The following is a 20261-nucleotide window of genomic DNA, read 5'->3' as shown; positions in this document are numbered from 1 at the left end:
TCAATAGTGAACTTATTGGGCGATCCTCACGGAAGGTCATTGCATGCTGGAGAACCTAGCTTCACGAAAAGCTCCTGTCTTTACAAGGTCAGCTTAGCTCTTCACACAAGAATGTCTGCTGTTGCAAGAATCGCTGTTTTTGGTGGGAGGGGGAAGAACATTACATTATTTAATGTGACTCAGCTACTTTGTATTCTGGATGTATTTAATTTGCACTACACATCACATTTCTTTCATGTGACAATATTAACTTTGTTGTATTGTACAAAGGTACACCATTATGAAGGGTAAGACTGACCTTAGTTATACATTCATTCCAACTTTATAGGAAAAGGACTACTCAAACTTGTCAGGGTGTGGACAAGACTAGTAAATTAATGGCTTCTTTCTGAAACCAACACTGCATTAGAAACATACAGGATGTTGAACTCAGGGTTCATCCCCACATCTGTGGGAGTTACAGCATGGGCACCTTCAGGTTCCATCAGTTTGTCCTACTCCTCGCAGAAGCTCTGGCCGTTGTAGCCTTCTACTACTTTGGCTCGGAGAGGCATGATTTCTCAAGTACCACCAAGCGCATCAAGCAGACCCAGGCCAGCCAAAACGCCAACCAGAACGACGCAGACCTTTCCCTGGACACCAGGCTGCTGCACCCTGAGGGTGGAGATGGGGAAGAGAGCGAAGGCAGGACTAGGAGGGCGGATATTGGGGCAGACAGTGGACCCAAGGTCAGCCAGTACTACCATGCCCTCATGATGTTCACCAAGGTGGACAAGAGCCGGAGCCTTCAGGAGAAGTTCCGGGTGGCCATGTTATCCATGGCCAAATACGGTCTCTTCCTGGACGAAGAGGTGCTGGTCCTTCATTTTGTGAGCGACGAGGCCAGCCGAGAGCTGGGCGAGAGGATGCTCCCGGAGCTGCTCCTCGACGCAACGTTTCAGTATGAGGCAAGTCTGATTGGAGCCCTGATGCATTTCTTACCAGGGTGATCACTTATCAGTCAGTGTATATGTGCTGGTGTTACATGGCATGTTAGTCCTAAAGTGTGGAGACCCAAATTTAATTCTTAAAACGAGGCTTAATCCTGAATCTGGCAAGCACAGGCCGGCTTGGAGGAGCAGACTGGCTAGGGAGTGCAACAATGCACTGAGTGAACAGTTTTATTCTTTAACACAGGGGGGCAGTGTTGCCCTTCCAAAACATATTACGGTTTAGAAATACCCCTCTTCTGCTTTTTTCAGCCACTGGGAGGATTATGCTGTACCTAATATAGTCCATGCATGGTCTTGATGCATCTTTAGAATGTCTTCACTGACAGAAGCCCTGTACCTGAAGAGTATATGACAGTCTGATTTCAAACCTGCGTAAGAGCAAAACATGGCAGACTTTCTGCCATAGGAATCGGAGGTCAAATTTCTAACTATGAATTCCTGTCTTCCCCTTGATCTGTGTACAGTTTGTTGCAGTAAGGGACTCAACTCACCTCTTTTGTCTGCATCACAGAGCACGCGATAACAAACTTGTTTACAAGTTGTTTATCCCCATCTAATGAAAAGAAATCCTCCCTCACCAGCCAGGCACGTCCCCGGTAACATATCTTCATCTGATGGGGAATGTTGAGGCACTGCATTAGCTTAGTCTGATCCTCTGCCTTGGATTGAGTAGCAGTTTCCTCAGCTTAGCATCTTAGGCGGCTCATAGCCAGAGGGACAGATTACTCCCTCTTCAGCTAATGCTCCTCTCCCTCGCTCCCAACCGAACCATGCTCCAGCCCCCTTTGCCAGGCACAACAGGGTAATGCTATATAATGACAACTTGACAGGCCGTGACATCCAGTTTATTCCTCTGCGCTCCTGTCAGCCCCTGCCATGGGATTCAGCAGCAGCTCTCAGATGAGTAGCGCTTTACTGAACACCCAGGGCCCACTGAACACACACAAACACATCCTGCACAGTCACTAATGGGACGGATCTTCATGGGGCTGGCTATGAACTGCAATGGCCTGTGAGCATGTTGACATGCTTTTCAGCAGATCCTCACCTAATTTATTTAATTATTTATCTCTCAGGAGCACCAACACAGGACAGTGGTTATGTAACCCCTCCGTGACTTTTTAGTGACAAAACACTGTCTGAGACCCAATGGTGGAAAAAGTACCCAATTGTCATACTTGAGTAAAATAATAGAAAATGATTTTAAAAAAAAGACTAAAAGTCAAAGAATTTAGTTTTAAATATACTTAAGTATCAAAAGTAAATGTAATTGCTGAAAAATACTTAAGCATCAAATGTAAAAGTATCAAATGTTCAAATTCCTTATATTAAGTTAACCAGACAGAACCATATTCTTGTTTTTAAAATGTACGCATAGATAGGGGCACACTCCAAGACATAATTTACAAACGAGGCATACGTGTTTAGTGAGTCCACCAGATCATCAGTAGGGATGACCAGGGATGTTAAGTGTGATTTTTGACCATTTCCCTGTCCTGCTAAGCATTCAAATAATGAGTACTTTTGAGTGTCAGGGAAAAGGTATGGAGTAAAAAATACAGTATTTCCATGAGGAATGTAGTGGAGTAAAAGTTGTCAAATACCCCCAAAAACCACTTAAGTAAAAATACTTTAAAGTGCTACTTAAGTACTTTACAACACTGCTGAGACCCCTGTAAAACCAGCGCAAACAGCCTATACAATCCCACCGCTGGGGGCCATGCTCATTACAGCAGCTCTGACCCACACTCACACGCGCATGTATAAGTTACTCGCACTCTAACAAGTGAGTGTATATGCTTGTGTGTGGCCTTGTTGACAGAGTAGCCCATATGAACTGAATGAAAATTGTTGTTTCTGTTATTGCCCAGTCCCATGGGTGTTGCCCACATTGCTTATGATTTGTTAGGCACTAGGTACAAGCATGGGACAGGACAATGGGCTTTCCACCATCCCTGTGGTTGCTCGTACTGCAGGCTCTCATGACGTAGAGGGGTGACAGTCGGTGACCCTAGTCCCCCTGTTCAGTGGACTGGAGTCAGCGAGCCAGCCAGGAAAAGCTGAAAGGAAGCTTTTCTCAATGTGGGCTTCCCTTCTCAAACTAGTGCAGAACCAAATACCTGCCCACATTTAAATTCTTATTAACTTGCTTGCATCTAACCCTTTGATTGTGTTTTTGTATGTTTTATTTTGACTGTACTGTATCCTGTTAATGTGAGCTAGGCTACGTATTTAGGCCTATACTGAAATGGCTGTTTTCAATTGAAAACATTCTTCTCAACAAAGCGGAAGTTTGACTCAGATTTGGAAAGGAAACTGTTATTCTCTACCCAACAAGGTGACTGGAAATGTCACCTTTTTTGTTTTTCTCACTTGTGAGTCACTCACAATGGAACATTTGCTTTGCTTAGACTGAGTATTTTATTCTTCTTACCTAATTCTGTCTTGTTTGCTAGCGTATAACCCAATTGTTATGAAGAATATTTAAACTGAAAATCACTTTTGTAGCCAACTTTGTAGCCTAAATATGGATGGAATTGTGACTTATCAATATAGTGTTGGCTTAGCAAAATGTTCTCACTCTCTGTTTTTGTTTGACACATTGTAGCCTCACATGAGTCATGATCGTGTAGTGAGTTACGCTATAATGCTAGAACTAGTAGAGATAATGGGATAATTATGTGGTCATGCCATGGTCTCAGGCCTTAGTGGTTTTTCAGATAATCAGCCTGCTGCAGACAGACTGACAACCAGCTGCCTCTGTGCTAATGTCCCATAGGGTTTAATACAGAGTGGCCTTTTTTAATTTGATAAAGCTCCCCTTTCCTCAAGTAAGTAATTATCCCAGTGCTTTGTGTGTAAAGGAGGCTTAACCTCTCCTCTGTTGGGTGTCATGTACTTAGTCAACTATCCAACTCAGAACATGCTCTTCTTATTGGCTTTAGTAAGCAATTGGATTTAGTTGTACTCAGTGGCATTAGTAAGCAACTTGGTTCAGTCTGCGTTGTTCGGTTTAGATTCAACGTTTTCTTGATTGAATTTATGCTGAACAAAAATATAAACGCAACATTCAACAATTTCATTTATTTTACTGAGTTAGTTCATATGAGGAAACGAGTCAATTGAATGAAATCCATTAGGCACTAATCTATGGATTTCACATGACTGGGAATACAAATATGCATCTGTTGGCCACAAATACCTTAAAGAAAATGAGCCCCAGGATCCCGCCACAATGTTTTTGTGCTTTCAAATTGCAATCAATAAAATGCAATTGTGTTGGTTGTCTGTAGCTTATGCCTGCCCATGCCATAACCCCTCTACCACCATGGGGCACTCTGTTCACAATGTTGACATGCGCAAACCGATTGCCCACACAACGCCATACACATGATCTGCGGTTGTGAGGCCGGTTGGACGTACTGCCAAATTCTCTAAAACAACGTTGTAGGCGGCTCATCATGCTTGCATCATGCATCATCAATACATCATGCTTGTCTCTATGGTAATATACAGTATATTAGTATCATATATGCTTGTCTCTATGGTAATATACAGTATATTATAATATTAGTAACATATCATGCTTGTCTCTGTGTGTAACAGTGATAACACCAAGTAAAACTGAAATAACTTAAAACAAAATATAAATATCCATTAAACTTCTTATAGCTTATCAGACACATTTCCACTTGCTGAACACATACTACTTAAATAAAACATAGCCTTTCTTAGTAAAAATGAAATACATTAATATTCAGCTCTGATGGATATTCTTGCACTCAGCATGCCAATTGCACGCTCGCTCAACTTGAGACATCTGTGGCATTGTGTGACAAATTTACACCTTTTTTTGTCCCCAGCACAAGATGCACCTGTGTAATGATCATGCTGTTTAATCAGCTTCTTGATATGCCACACCTGTCAGGTGGATGAATTATCTTGGCAAAGGAGAAATGCTCACTAACAGGGATGTAAACAAATTTATGCACAACATTTGAGAGAAATAAGCATTTTGTGCATATGAAACATATTTATGGGATCTTTTTATTTCAGCTTATGAAACATGGGACCAATACTCTACAGTTTGCTTTTTTGTTCAGTGTATAATCACAATGACAGTCGTAGACAGCCTATTTTATGTTAGGTGAGTCTATTCTCTACTAGAGGTCGGCCGATTATGATTTTTCAATGCCGGTACCGATTATTGGAGGACCCAAAAAAGTCGATACCGATTAATCGGGTGATTTATTTATATTTTTTGGTTATTTATTTTTAAACAAATATTTTATTTAATTATTTTTATTTATTTTTAAAAATATTTTTTATTTTTAATTTTTTTAGATATTTATTTGTTATTTTGTTAAATTTTTGTTTTTTGTAATAATGACAGTTACAACAATACTGAATGAACACTTATTTTAACTTAATATAATACATCAAAATCAATTTAGCCTCAAATAAATAATGAAACATGTTCAATTTGGTTTAAATAATGCAAAAAAAAAGTGTTGGAGAAGAAAGTAAAAGTGCAATATGTGCCATGTAAAAAGCTAACGTTTAAGTTCCTTGCTCAGAACATGAGAACATATGAAAGCTGGTGGTTCCTTTTAACATGAGTCTTCAATATTCCCAGGTAATAAGTTTTAGGTTGTAGTTATTATAGGACAATCTCTCTATACCGTTTATTTCATATACCTTTGACTATTGGATGTCCTTATAGGCACTTTAGTATTGCCAGCCTAATCTCGGGAGTTGATAGGCTTGAAGTCATAAACGGCGCAATGCTTGAAGCACAGCGAAGAGCTGCTGGTAAACGCAGGAAAGTGCTGTTTGAATGAATGCTTACGAACCTGCTTCTGCCTACCACCGCTCAGTCAGACTGCGCTATCAAATCATAGACTTAATTAGAATATAATAAACACACAGAAATACGAGCCTTAGTTCATTAATATGGTCGAATCCGGACACTATCATCTCGAAAACAAAATGTTTATTCTTTCAGTGAAATACGGAACCGTTCCATATTTTATCTAACGGGTGGCATCCCTAAGTCTAAATATTCCTGTTACATTGCACAACCTTCAATGTTATGTCATAATAACGTAAACTTCTGGCAAATTAGTTTGCAACGAGCCAGGCGGCCCAAACTGTTGCATATACCCTGACTCTGCGTGCAATGAACGCAAGATAAGTGACACAATTTCACCTGGTTAATATTGCCTGCTAACCTGGATTTCCTTTAGCTAAATATGCAGGTTTAAAAATATATACTTCTGTGTATTGATTTTAAAGGCATTGATGTTTATGGTTAGGTACAGTCGTGCAACGATTGTGCTTTTTTCACAAATGCGCTTTTGTTAAATCATCCCCCGTTTGGCGAAGTTGGCTGTCTTTGTTAGGAAGAAATAGTCTTCACACAGTTCGCAACGAGCCAGGTGGCCCAAACTGCTGCATATACCCTGACTCTGTTGCAAGAGGTGACACATTTTCCCTAGTTAAAAGAAATTCATGTTAGCGGGCAATATTAACTAAATATGCAGGTTTAAAAATATATACTTGTGTATTGATTTTAAGAAGGACATTGATGTTTTATGGTTAGGTACACGTTAGAGCAACGACAGTATTTTTTCGCGAATGCGCACCGCATCGTTTATATGCAACGCAGGGCAGGCTAGATAAACTAGTAATATCATCAACCATGTGTAGTTAACTAGTGATTATGATTGATTGTTTTTTTAAATAAGTTTAATGCTAGCTAGCAACTTACCTTGGCTTCTTACTGCATTTGCGTAACAGGCAGGCTCCTCGTGGAGTGCAATGTAAAGCAGGTGGTTAGAGCGTTGGACTAGTTAACCGTAAGGTTGCAAGATTGAATCCCCGAGCTGACGAAGTACAAATCTGTCGTTCTGCCCCTGAACAAGGCAGTTAACCCACTGTTCCTAGGCCGTCATTGAAAATAAGAATGTGTTCTTAACTGACTTGCCTAGTTAAATAAAGGTGTACATTATTTTTTTTAATGGCCAAATCGGTGTCCAAAAATACCGATTTCCGATTGTTATGAAAACTTGAAATCGGCCCTAATTAATCGGTCGACCTCTATTCTCTACTGCTCCACTTTGCCTCCCCTTTCCTTTGTTCTATAAAGTCAAAATAGAATGTATGTTGTAATTTGGTTCAGTACAGCTGAGGAATATAACGGTATAAGAGTATAACTTCTCCTGTATTAGGCTATTTAGTACATGTGGGTTGTTGGGAGTGGTTTGCTATCTGAATTATTCATACATAGCTCTTAAAAAAAGAACGTAATCTATTAAATATACAAGCAAAATCTAGAAATAAACATCATAAATGTTTAATTTGCTGCTCTCATTCCCGCATTTTCTAAGTCGAGGCTCTCTCAGCTGCAAGTCATTTGGGAGAGGCAAAATCAGCACAACATTCAGATTTCACCCAGTTAGCTTTAGAAGATGTATTTGATTAAAACTACAATTAATGTGATGGTCTTTTAATTGCACTGTGGGTAGTCTATGGGCTAACGTAACAGTTTGCTGTTTCCAAAGCTAGGCTTACGTTCCACAATACAATCTCCAGGGCTGTTTTTATTGCCAGACGTAGGGGAGGCTTATCTTAATCAGTTATGGAACATTAAATTATGTCTGCATGTCCAAATCACACATCTGCTTTTAAATATGTCTAATCCCCACCTTTATCACACACAGTGTCTCTCTCTCTCTCTCTCTCGCACACACTTCTTTTAATGCAGTAGCATTTAACTGAGACACAATCTGGAACATATTTGTTTCTGCAGTAATAAATTACTGCAAAATCCTCTTTCATTAATCTGGAGGGAGATCCACATGATCTGAATGGGGACCGCTGGAGCCAAATCCCTGCCCTGCACTGTGGGCTTAGGCCCACTGGGGGCAGCAGGGTTTCATGGGCTGGGAGAGTGACCTGCAGAGGAGAGGAGGGAGGGAGGGGAAGTGGGACAGGGGAACCTTTGTTTGAAAGTGATGAACCCTTATGCCCATCCCGATTTTGCCCATGGCATTATTATTCTAATTGCATGTGTCATGTGCAATTGACAATATCAAGTCCGAATGACTTGACTGTCTGAATGAGATGTTTCTCATATGACTGACTGCCCTCGTTTGGGGGCGGTGTTCCACGACGGAGGTGGTGTTCCACGACGTGGGGGTCCTGAGCCAGAAGCTCTTCCCCATCGTGGAGGCCATGCAGAAGCACTTCAGCTCCGGGGCCTACTACAGCAACGCCATCTTCTTCCTGTCCGTGGCCATGCACCACATCTTGTCCATAGGTAAGGGTTGCCTTAGTTACAAAGATAAATATGAATGTGTAACTTTTTCATAGGTATTTACAGTATGTCCAACTCCACAGTTAATACCATCAGAAGATGTCTTGGCGGGTTGACATGTTTTTGACCATTACTGTTTAAAACTATGAAGTTCAGTCTTCCACATTATACTAATTGGGTGTTTTTTTTGCTCCCACACTCTATCAGATGTTTACTGCTATTTATTTATTTATTTTTGGGGGATGACTCAAAGTGCCCCAAAGTACACCCCAAGGTGACCAGCTCAATCTGAAGTTATGTTCTTGGTGGATGACTAATCTAGCCCGGGTGCCAGTCTGTTTCGGCTCTCTTATGGAATGCTCATGCAAAACAGTTTTGGCATGACAATGGAGTGGGCAAAAGCACAAACAGATCTGGGACCAGACTATGACTAATCAATGTTAATGTATTCTAACGAAGTCAGAGTCCCAGAAGGCTGTGTGGAGTAGACAGCTAGCCTCGAAATAACACCTTCCTGTCTGTCTCTGCACACTATCTTGTTTCCTCAACCTGTCTCTCTCCAACACTCAGTGAGCCATGACTAGTGAGTGGGCTCTCAATGGGAGACTGAGGAGTGTTTTGCAAACACTCACTCTCTCACACATGCATACTCTTTCATGCTCAAATACACTCATGCATTCTCTCATTCACACCCATACACTCTCCCTCTTATATAAACAAACCGCAACACTGTTTCTTACAGTTACACTCAGTGAAATGTATACGCTTTTGTTTATTCTGTGTTGCCTCACAGGATGCTTGGGGAGAACTGAGGGGATGGGTGTTGAGGGTAGGGGTGGACACAGCTGGATAAAGGTGTACGCAAACTGCACCAAACATGTTAGTTAGATGTAAAATTGCGCGACTAAGATCTCGTCAAAAACGTCAAAATTAATGACAGAGTTCTTGAGTTGTTTTTTTAATGGAGTATGCGAGCGCACTTGTTCGTTTTGCCTAGCCGAAGCATGCGGTAGACTGGCAGGGGCCTGAAGGACACTTGGCATGGAACGCTCTCCCAGGGAGGGAGGGAAGTGTTCTGTTCGATGGTCACATGACGCTTCAGTGTCCCTCCGTGTGAACTGATGATGGCAGTCCCCTCTGGCTGAGCACTTTTAACACCCCGCTGGAAGGACGCATGGGGCGCCACTCAGCCAGTAGAACCAGTGGCCGGGCTTTTGGGGCCAAATTAGGGCTGGGCGATTATGGCCAAAATATCATATCACAATATATACAGTACCAGTCAAAAGTTTGGACACAAAAAAGTAGTAACCAAAAAAGTGTTAAACAAATCAAAGTATATTTGAGATTCTTCAAAGTAGCCATCCTTTGCCTTGATGACAGCTTTGCACGCTCTTGGCATTTTATGGAAGGATGGTTTGGAATAATAAAAGTTAAACATTTGCTTTATGAGTTGTGCGTGACTCTAGAGTTGAAACGCATACATTGTAAGTGATTTTCAATGGGGCTTTCTCCATTTGTGATTTGTTTTATACCGTTCAATCAAACTTCAACCAAAGTTGATCTCATTTGAGATAATTTCGACACTGCCTTGTAGGGCTGCACGATATGGTCAAAAATCGATTTCACTTCCGATTTAGATCAAAACACTTGCGTGAAATGTTGGAATCATGGAAGTAGAATTATTTAATGTTTAAAAATGGTATACCGCCTTATACCGAATCAATGCTCACTACACAACACCTTGACACACACACACACACGTGGCCCTACTATGAATCACTTTCATAAGAGGAGTGGGCATTGGAACATGAGTGTGTTGTGCTCCTTCCTTACAGCAATAAGGAAGCATTAGGAGTAGAAGAGTTCAATGAATGCTTTTCCATCCAGAGGTTATAAGGTCATGGTCAGTCAGTTGTCCATTTAAGTCGTAGGTTTCAGTGTAAAAATTACGTACGGTGCCCTTTAGAAATGAATGCACCTGAATACCAAGAAATCCTGAATTCCTATAAGAAGCAACATCCAGGAGAAGACCTTAAGGTAGACAGACTTCACGGACTGGTGGATGAGCGCTTTTTTAAAAATACTTAAGAACTAGAAGTGTCATTCACACTAGACTGGTTAATAATGCCTGGGCCTGGAGCGATGTGAAGGGGCCAGAAGAAAAAGTTAATTGCACACATGAAAACACTCAAAGGAACCATACAAAGTCAACAGTCTGAGAGGGGAAGGAGTAGGTTGAATGCGCTGTGTTCCGCTGTCTGAAGTGACCAGTTGTCACTCAGCTTTCAGTTCTGTGAGGCTAATTTACTGAAGAATCCGATCCATTTTCCAAAGGACTTTGAACATGGTTCTTCAGTTCAACGTTGGTGTTTGCCAAGCTGCTTGCCCCTTCAACTAGCAATTGAAGGCTAACCTGAGGTTGAATAGATGTTTTTCTGCCCGTCTAAATTGCAGAGGCGTGTGTGTGTTCGTGTGGCTTCTTTGTTTACTGTGTTCTGAGCTGCTTTCTCCAAAGGTTGCTTCAGAGTCACCAAGTAGCTATTCCTCTGTCGGAGGAACTGTAATATCTGCAGGGGGCTGCTGGAATCTTCACTTGAAGATGAGCAATTTGTGTGAATATGATAGTGTGTGTGGACCACTGGACATTATGTTTTCTGCACAGTTAAGCGCTAACTAGAATTGACACAGATGTGAGGGGGAAGTGCATTTGTATTTTATTTATCGTTTTGATGTTGATCGTTTGTGCGGAAATGTTCCAGCTATTTCGGAAGGATGTAGGTCTCTGTGGGGGCAATAGATGAGTTTTGTTAGGCTTCCTCCCTCTCTTACCCTAACCATACAGAATGCTATGCACCCACCTGAGTAGCATGAGGCAATGCAAATGGGGGAAATGGCAACCTGGTTATTCCAGGACACAAAAGTTTCATCATACAATGCAGTCAGTTGTCAAACGTTCATCTCCAAAGGGATACAATGGATTGAACAACAGCCTAAAAATAAGTATCATAAGTAGAACTCGCTCTTCAAAATAGACGAGGGGAAGTACACAATGGAAATATTTCTCACTATCTTAATTTAATGAAGCCCCTGAGTGATTTCATCCTTTTATAGATTATGAGTTTGCCTGTAAACTCCCAGGGGGGGGTCTCCAACATGTTTTGACCTGACTGTCCCCCTGGCCTCAACCACACCTGGCCCCCTTCCTTTTCCACCTGGCCTTTTTAATAGAGCAAGAGAACGGAGTCTGTGTGAAGTACTTTGTTAGTGTGAAAGTGGTTGGGCAACAGATGGAGCTGTTTGAGGTGGCAGTCGTGCTGTTTTTCATCTATAATCAATATGATAGAAGACAGATGGCGCCTGTTTAGTACCTAGACAGTTAGGCCTGGACAACTTTGACGGGATCGGGGGCCACAAAAAAGCTGAACTCATCGTGAGGGGCCGCAGTTGCTCAAGGGTCTGCGTACCAACATCCATACCATGGCTCAACAGTGATCAATAATAGCTTATTTTTATATCTCGTACAGTGGTAGAGAGCAGTGTGTGTGTGAGACAGGTCCTTCAGCTTGGCTTGTCTAGCAATTATCGACAGCCAATTTGACGGAGCTTGAAGAATTTTGAAAAGAGGGCCATTGTTGCAAAATCCAGGTGTGGATAGCTCTTAGAGATTCAGAGCAGTAATCGCTGCCAAAGGTGCTTCTACAAATTATTGGATGTGAATACATATGTCAATGAGATTTCTGTATTTCAGTTTCAATACATTTGCAAAAATTTCTAAAAACATGTTTTCACTTACTCATTATTGGGTATTGTGTGTGCATTTTTAATTCAGGCTGTAACAAGAACATGGGGGAAAAAACAAGGTGTATGAGAACTTTCAAAGTCCTTGTCCTCCTCCCAATTTTTATCTAGACCCACATCTTTTAGTTTTTTTTTTTGCAACAACAAAAAACACCCCCACACACATCACTAATCGGCACTAGATTATGTTTAGGAAGTGAGTGCAGGTCGCTGACTCAACACAATTGTTGAAATATACTAACTGTTTATTTTTCATTCATTCTGTCTTAAGCAGTATGTCCCCTAAGTCAGTGGTTCCCAAACTGTGGGGCCAGCGGGGCATGGGGGTCCCCCCCCTCCATTTTTTTTTTTTTTACCCTTTAGACCCCAGTAGTATTCTAGAATGTTGCTGTACATTACTGAGAATTTAAGATTAAGCTTGTTTCCTCACACATTTCAAACATAGACATAGCTCAAAAACAAAGAACTTGTATTTGTAATTTGATAACTTAGTTTAAGAGCACAACCTATTTAATGACATCACATTCATGTCAATAGAAATAACACCAATTTTGTCTTCCATTGTGTAAAGACACTCGCTGTCAATGTTTTTTTAAACACCAGATCTGAACATTAAAAAAAACAGAATCCTACCACTTTTAAAACAACTCCAAAACCCCTGCTACTGTCACTTTAGGCCCAGGGTATGTGGTACAAGGGTGAATGGTGGGAATTGGGGCAGATGCCCTCCATGGAAATGTAGGCTACCCTCTCAGGTGTGCTCTCCTCTGCTGCCTCCTCTCCCTCCACTCCTCCCTCCACATCTCTCCGATCATCTCATAACTGCGCATCCTCCATGCCTTCTGCTGCTGAACCCTGAGTCTCCATATCACTTCCCTCGCTTTCACTGACCTAGAGGAACAGACTAACAGGGAGGGAGGGGAGAGAGAATAGAATTTTGCTCAGGATCATCATCTCTTCCTTCCTGTTTTTTTCTCAACCATACACATTCTCTTCCTAATAATCACCTCTTAGAGGTTTCCATAATAAATTGTATGATAGCTACATGCCTCCATTACACACACACACACACACACACACACACACACACACACACACACACACACACACACACACACACACACAGTAAACAGTATCATTTTCAATCAATTAAAAGGATTTTATGAAGTTTGTAGCAGCCAGATTGTTTCTCAGTTCACGGTGTGCATATGTATGACTAATGGATAATATGTTCATAGATGGGCCAGATTATAACCAAAAAGGCAATATAGGATACACATACTTCAAGACCCATGGTCAGATTTATTTTTCATAGATGGTAAGAAGTCAAAGTATGTTGCACAACAGTTTACAGATTCAACACATCAACTGGAGGTCGACCGATTATGATTTTTCAACGCCGATACCGACTATAGGAGGACCAAAAAAAGCCCATACCGATTAATCAGCCGAATTATTATTATTATTATTATTATTATTTATTTTATATATATATATTTGTAATAAAGACAATTACAACAATACTGAATGAACACTTATTTTAACTTAATATAATACATCAATAAAATCAATTTAGTCTCAAATAAATAATGAAACATGTTCAATTTGGTTTAAATAATGCAAAAACAAAGTGTTGGAGAAGAAAGTAAAAGTGCAATATGTGCCATGTAAAACGCTAACGTTTAAGTTCCTTGCTCAGAACATGAGAACATATGAAAGCTGGTGGTTCCTTTTAACATGAGTCTTCAATATTCCCAGGTAAGAAGTTTTAGGTTGTAGTTATAGGACTATTTCATATACCTTTGACTATTGGATGTTCTTATAGGCACTTTAGTATTGCCAGCCTAATCTCGGGAGTTGATAGGCTTGAAGTCATAAATGGCGCAATGCTTGAAGCACAGCGAAGAGCTGCTGATAAATGCAGGAAAGTGCTGTTTGAATGAATGCTTACAAGCCTGCTTCTGCCTACCACCGCTCAGTCAGACTGCTATATCAAATCATAGACTTAATTAGAATATAACAAACACACAGAAATACGAGCCTTATGTCATTAATATGGTCAAATCCGGAAACGATAATTTCGAAAACAGAATGTTTATGCTTTCAGTGAAATACGGAACCGTTCCGTATTTTATCGAACGGGCGGCAACCCTAAGTCTAAATATTGCTGTTACATTGCACAACCTTCAATGTTATGTCATAATTATGTACAATTCTGGCAAATTAATTACGGTCTTTGTTAGGAATAAATGGTCTTCACACAGTTCACAACGAGCCAGGCGGCCCAAACTGCTGCATATACTCTGACTCTGCTTGCACAGAAAGCAAGAGAAGTGACACAATTTCCCTAGTTAAAAGAAATTCATGTTAGCAGGCAATATTAACAAAATATGCAGGTTTTAAAAAATGTACTTGTATATTAATTTTAAGAAAGGCATTGATGTTTATGGTTAGGTACACATTGGTGCAACCACAGTGCTTTTTTCACAAATGCGCTTGTTAAATCATCACCCGTTTGGCAAAGTAGGCTGTGATTCGATGATAAATTAACAGGCACCGCATTGATTATATGCAACGCAGGACAAGCTAGATAAACTAGTAATATCAACCATGTGTAGTTACCTAGTGATTATGTTAAGATTGTTTTTTATAAGAAGTTTAATGCTAGCTAGCAACTTACCTTGGCTCCTTGCTGCACTCGTGTAACAGGTGGTCAGCCTGCCACGCAGTCTCCTCGTGGAGTGCAATGTAATCGGCGTCCAAAAATGCCGATTACCGATTGTTATGAACACTTGAAATCGGCCCTATTTAATCGGCCATTCCCGATTTATCGGTCAACCTCCAACATCAACTATTGTTATTTATTTAGGATGTTGAAAGTAAAAGATTACAGGTATTTGTGTCATCTTTGTAAATACCTATGAAAAAGTTACACATTCATATTTATCTTTAACTAAGGCAACCCTTACCTGTGGACATGATGTGGTGCATGGCCACGGACAGGAAGAAGATGGTGTCGCTGAAGTGCTTCTGCATGGCCTCCACGATGGGGAAGAGCTTCTGGCTCAGGACCCCCACGTCGTGACGCAATTTAGCCAAACGGCTTTAGAAAAATGTTATCTATTTCGATGGGCATAGTTAGCTGGTTGTCTTTTGTAGGGAGGGAGTGACTGGATCAAGTGTGACAGCGTTGCGAGCGAAGCACAATGTTGCTTCTAGCTCTCATTTTCTTGCCTTATAGACCAACTACAGAGTTTGCCAATGTTAGCTCATTAATTATGAAGGTGGGACAGTTTCCAAATGAATTGCATCGGTAGGTACATGACCAAACATTTCCATATGAATTACATCAGTAGAAACGAGACAAAACAACCAACTATTTAGCTGATTATTTACAGCTAAGCACTGCAACTATTTCCATGAGACAGAGAACAATCATTCAAGCTCCACTGCTGATGTGCTCACCTGTACCAACCAAGTGATCATGACAGGATTTGCTAATCTGAGAACTATTCCCCAAGTTTCACAGCATCAATCAAAAACAACAAACATATCTGCTGTTTTACTTATTTCACTCACCTCGACATCATCATCATCGCTTTCAAAGTGCAAGGACGTGTCCGAAGCCGTATCACCAACCAACCTAGGTACAGCTTCTTCCACAATGAAAATTCGTGGCCACTTCAGCACTTTCATTTTGAGTAATTAAGTAACTTTTTCTTTTAAAAGTCAAATGACCGCAAACCCTGTTTCCGGTTTCTGATCGATGACAGCCACACGAATACAACAGATTGTTAACAAGTTAATTTTGCGATATTGATACAGTTATTACTGTTAGAAAAACAAGGCTGTTCGCGGCCGCTATAGTAATTTAAAGAAAACTGACAGCCGCTATGGGTTCAGAACTCAGTCCATCTTTCAACTTACTCTTCAAAGTTGTAATAGTAGAATGCACAATGAGAAATTTAGAAATTGGGTAGTGCATCGTCAGTATTCTTCTTGCCATGTCTGTCATTACATTAGAGAGCTATTTTATAAATGGTCAAATGTCCAGATCAACCAGCCCATGTCAGCTAATGTTTTTAGCTAGCTTTTTTAGCCCATAGATTTTGTAGTAATGTTTAAGTTACTCAAATATCACATGAATACACATTAGACATAGTCAAAAACCCAAGCCCCCCATTCAATGCCACATACTTGACCTCAGACACAACATTCCTTCAAGGCATGATTTAGACAAAGCAGCGTTGTGCAGCCAGCCCGCCTGCCCCATCATGGCCTGCTGAAACCTGGTCCGTGGAGACGGTCTTTGCTGGTCCGCACGCTCGGCTGGTCACCAGAGGTGTGCTGTGGCAGTGAACCTTGCCGTGATCCCTCCGGTTCGGGAATTGGTCTCTCCCTCCGTGTAAACTAGGCCTGGTGAAATGAATCTGAGTTGGCCGAACACAAACATTCTGTTATCGTGCACTGTAACGTTACCCCGAGGCACCGGCCAGAGAGCCTCCAGCTCCTCCGATATGGTCAAATGTCACCCTGCATTGCCCTATTGGTATTAATTGGGAATTTGACCTCTTGCAGTTCATGTCAAAATCACATTTCTTTTAAAGGCCATTCTGCACTGCCTGTCAGCATTAAATGGTCTCATAATAGCTGTCATTGACGGTTAAAGAGAAATGGCGATTGGAGAGTGTGCGTGAATGTGGCTTTGGCTGTGTGGGCCTTCATGATTTATGTGGTTATATTATAGCTTAGCACAATCATGTATCAGCCGAAGACTCTCTTCCTGCTTTCCACTGTTCCAAAGCAGGCTGTTTTAAGCCCCCTCAGAACAAACAAAGTCAGCGTTAGCCGGTCGGGGCAAGACTCGCCGCCAACCTCCCTCTGCTAACGCAACACATGAAGGCATTTTGAGGGGGACTTCCTTGTTTAAAGAGCAGGGGAGAAAATGGTTGACACTCTGCAGACAGTTTAGTTTCCGCTGCTTGTTTGGACAGAGACCGACCCTAAAATATCTCTCTGGCCAAGGTCTCCGTGGAAGCCCTGCTCTAGCCCAGTCACCCAGCATTGTTCTTGTTTCAACAGGCTTAGTTTAGGACACTTGTTTTCCTTTTTCCATATACAGGGCCATTGTCTGTGCAGTCTGGCCTCTCCAGGCCAGGGCCCCGAGTTGGGTTGGCCTTTCCATTGTGACTTCAACCATCAGATTGGGACAGAGACACGTTTGATTACAGTGCATGCCACTGTCTGACCGCAAGAAGCTGGAAAACTGTTTCTTGTTCTGTTATTTGTTAGTATTGTTAACTGGAATCACGTTTTTCTTGCTTGACTTAGGCAGCGATTGCTTCTACTGTAGATAGGCCTATATTATATTGGCTTGAAAAACAGTGAGCTGGGTTGGGGTCAATACCGACACATCACTGGTGTCTTACTTTGCGTTATTGATACTCAGCGTCATGGGTGTCAAACCCCTTACCCTAATTAACATTATTGATCCAATAAATTAATCCGAGATGATTTTTTGGGGGGGAATTTTTTATTTTTTTGCTGAAGTCCTTGAATGGATTAGAAATCAAAAAACGGGTCTCGCACCCAGGGGTGTAGTGAAGGAGCGGCTCTCCCTCACTTTTTCAATTTGAGAATACGCGGAGCTGGTAAATGTATTCTGATAACTTATTTATAATTTATATTTAATTACCACTAGAATTCCATGAAAAATGATAGTATGACAACCAGATAAATATGTATAGCAGCCTAGAGGTAGGTAAATGGTGGTTTCTAACCAGTCTTCTCTCTGGCAGTGGTGAGAATGATGAACTGTAGGCTACATGTGTGCACTGCGGAGGCCCGTCAGGCTTGGCCACTTTAATCAATCAGAACGTAAAAAAAACAAATCCTTAGATTTGTCATCATTACATCACTTTGCAGCATGCACGGTTAGCAGAGGTACATTTTTGGACAGCTGGCTAGCTGTCATAGACATAATGGCGACAAAACAAACGTTGGTGCATTTTTTTTTTTTGGTTGTTGCAAAAGCTGCAGCAACTACTACAACCAATAGGCCTGACAACAACACAAACAGCCAGCAAGTTGACCTAGGTGACTATCCTGATCCAGCTCCCTCATCTGTCCTGGCTACTAGCATGCAGCCCGCACCACAACCTTGACGGCTCCCTCCCTGCCCTGTCCCCAGGTCCAGGCCTGATCTCCGCAACACTCCGATCACACGTCCTCAGCTACCTCTGTTCCCTCAGATGACAGAACAGCTCCTCTCCCTGCAGCTGGCACCACCACCACGGCACCAATAGGCCTGCTACCATGTGCTGACGTATGGACAAACAGTATGTGGAGGAACAAACAGGAGGCATACTCATGAATAGTTTGTAAAGAAGATGGGTGCAGATGTCACACGTCTATCATTTTACAAGTCAGATTCAAATCAACTTTATTATCCCATCAGGGGGAAATTAATTTGGTCATGTGCTTAAGAAGACAGTAAATAAAACATGAGAACACAGAAACGACACACAATAATTCATTCAAAGTGCTATAGCTACGCATTTATAGTGAAAGTGCAATATGCTGTATACTGGAGGGACCAACAGACTATCTATTATACAGCCAAATGGCTCTTGCAATAAGAGTCCCCATATCTATCTGTTTGAATTTTCTTTTTAAGTATTTTTTTTCTCCCTGAATTTTGAGGGAAGGGGATGAGTACTGTCCTGTAAAATGCTTTCAAGTTTTAGGAGGATGAGTTTTGTGTACAGGATAGTTGCTGATTTCTTGATCTATAGCAATTATCCTTCCTCGCCATCTTAATCAAGACCAAGCTTGACTTGGTCTTGCACTCGCATATCAGACCAACCCAGGGCCATAAGCATTTATTTTTTTTTGATGAGTCTGCAAGCCTTAGCAGCAAAACTACGCTCATAGTTTATTTCAAATGTAAAACCGACAAGCCCCGTGACCCAGATTTTGTCTTGATTTTATCAAGCTTCCTGACCAAAAGGCGGAGACTGTGAAACATTTGTGTGGTAACGGATTCAACGACAATTGTCTGAAGAAACACTTGGTGTCCTTCGCAAGTGATTGTGCCAGTGTCATGCTGGGGAAGAAATTAGGCGTTGCACGCAGGCTCTCCCAGCACTATCCAAACCTTGTGTGGCACTGTCTAAACCATAGACATGAACTGACGGTAGGGGATGAAGTGTCAGAGGTTGGTGGTGTGAACCACTTCCATATCGTCATGAACAAATTGTACACTAAATACAGTCGATCTCCCCAGAACCAACTTGCTGATTGCACTGCCGAACTGCAGAAACAAGTAGCAAAAATAAGGCTCGTATTGGGAATACGCTGGGTGGCTAGCTTTTTCTGCACAGTGTGTGTGGTATGGTCCATCTTTGAAGCACTCTGCTCACTTTTCAGATTCAGAGATTGAGTGTTTAACAGTCACAAGTACAGGGTTGCAGGTGTGATTGCGGTGTACAGTGAAAATATTAGGCTCCGAGCTCCAACATGCAGGACAAAGTGAAATAAAATAATGAAAATGGTAATAATAAAGCAACAATAAAAATATAAATAGCACTATATACACTTCATAACTGTAGAAGGGATGAATAAATGTCCATTTGGAGTGGAGGCAGAGTGAAGACTGTTTAGGGGATGTGGGGGAATGACCATAGGGGGAGCAGCATAAACATATAGGGGTGGGGACCAAAAGAAATAAAGACAATTATAATTAGTCAATAATATACATATTAACTGCAACAGTGATGAATGTCGTTGGGGTGGGGGAAGAGTAAAAGCCATTTGGTGGGGGGGGGGGAGAATGTCCATAGGGGGAGCAGCATGTGAGGTAAGTGACCATTGAAGGGGTGTGAGGGGGAAATGTCGAGGGGGGGGTAAATGTCCATAGGGGGAGCAGCATGTGAGGTAAGTGACCATTGAAGGGGTGTGAGGGGGAAATGTCGAGGGGGGGGGGGGGGGTAAATGTCCATAGGGGGAGTAGCAGGTAGCTGACTAGTGGTGGCTATTCAGCAGCCTGATGGTCTGAAACTATTTTCCAGTTTTTGCCATGATGTTCCTGTACTGCCCGCATCTGAGTGATTTGAAGCAGGGAGAACAGGTCATGGCTTGGGTGGCTGGGGTCC

The 20261-nt window shown here is 41.6% G+C and overlaps 1 non-coding gene across 2 annotated transcripts in view; it reads left to right on the top strand.

The window, feature by feature from the left end:
- The window catches only part of LOC106613663 (uncharacterized), an 80852-nt gene that overhangs the window by 1024 nt on the left and 59567 nt on the right, over positions 1 to 20261 (top strand). The window contains exon 1 of one of the 2 annotated variants that reach the window (XR_006756908.2): positions 5324 to 8313. The exons of the other annotated variant lie outside the window; for it this stretch is intronic. This is a non-coding gene — a transcript (uncharacterized LOC106613663). Of the gene's footprint in view, positions 1 to 5323; positions 8314 to 20261 lie in introns of those variants that run through there. 2 annotated transcript variants of the gene reach the window in all.

This window comes from Salmo salar, chromosome 10 (genome assembly GCF_965601325.2).
Source record: "Salmo salar chromosome 10, fSalSal1, whole genome shotgun sequence".
Lineage (NCBI taxonomy): Eukaryota > Metazoa > Chordata > Actinopteri > Salmoniformes > Salmonidae > Salmo > Salmo salar.
Note: the sequence above shows the minus strand (reverse complement) of the source record. Positions and strands in the feature narration are given on the sequence as shown.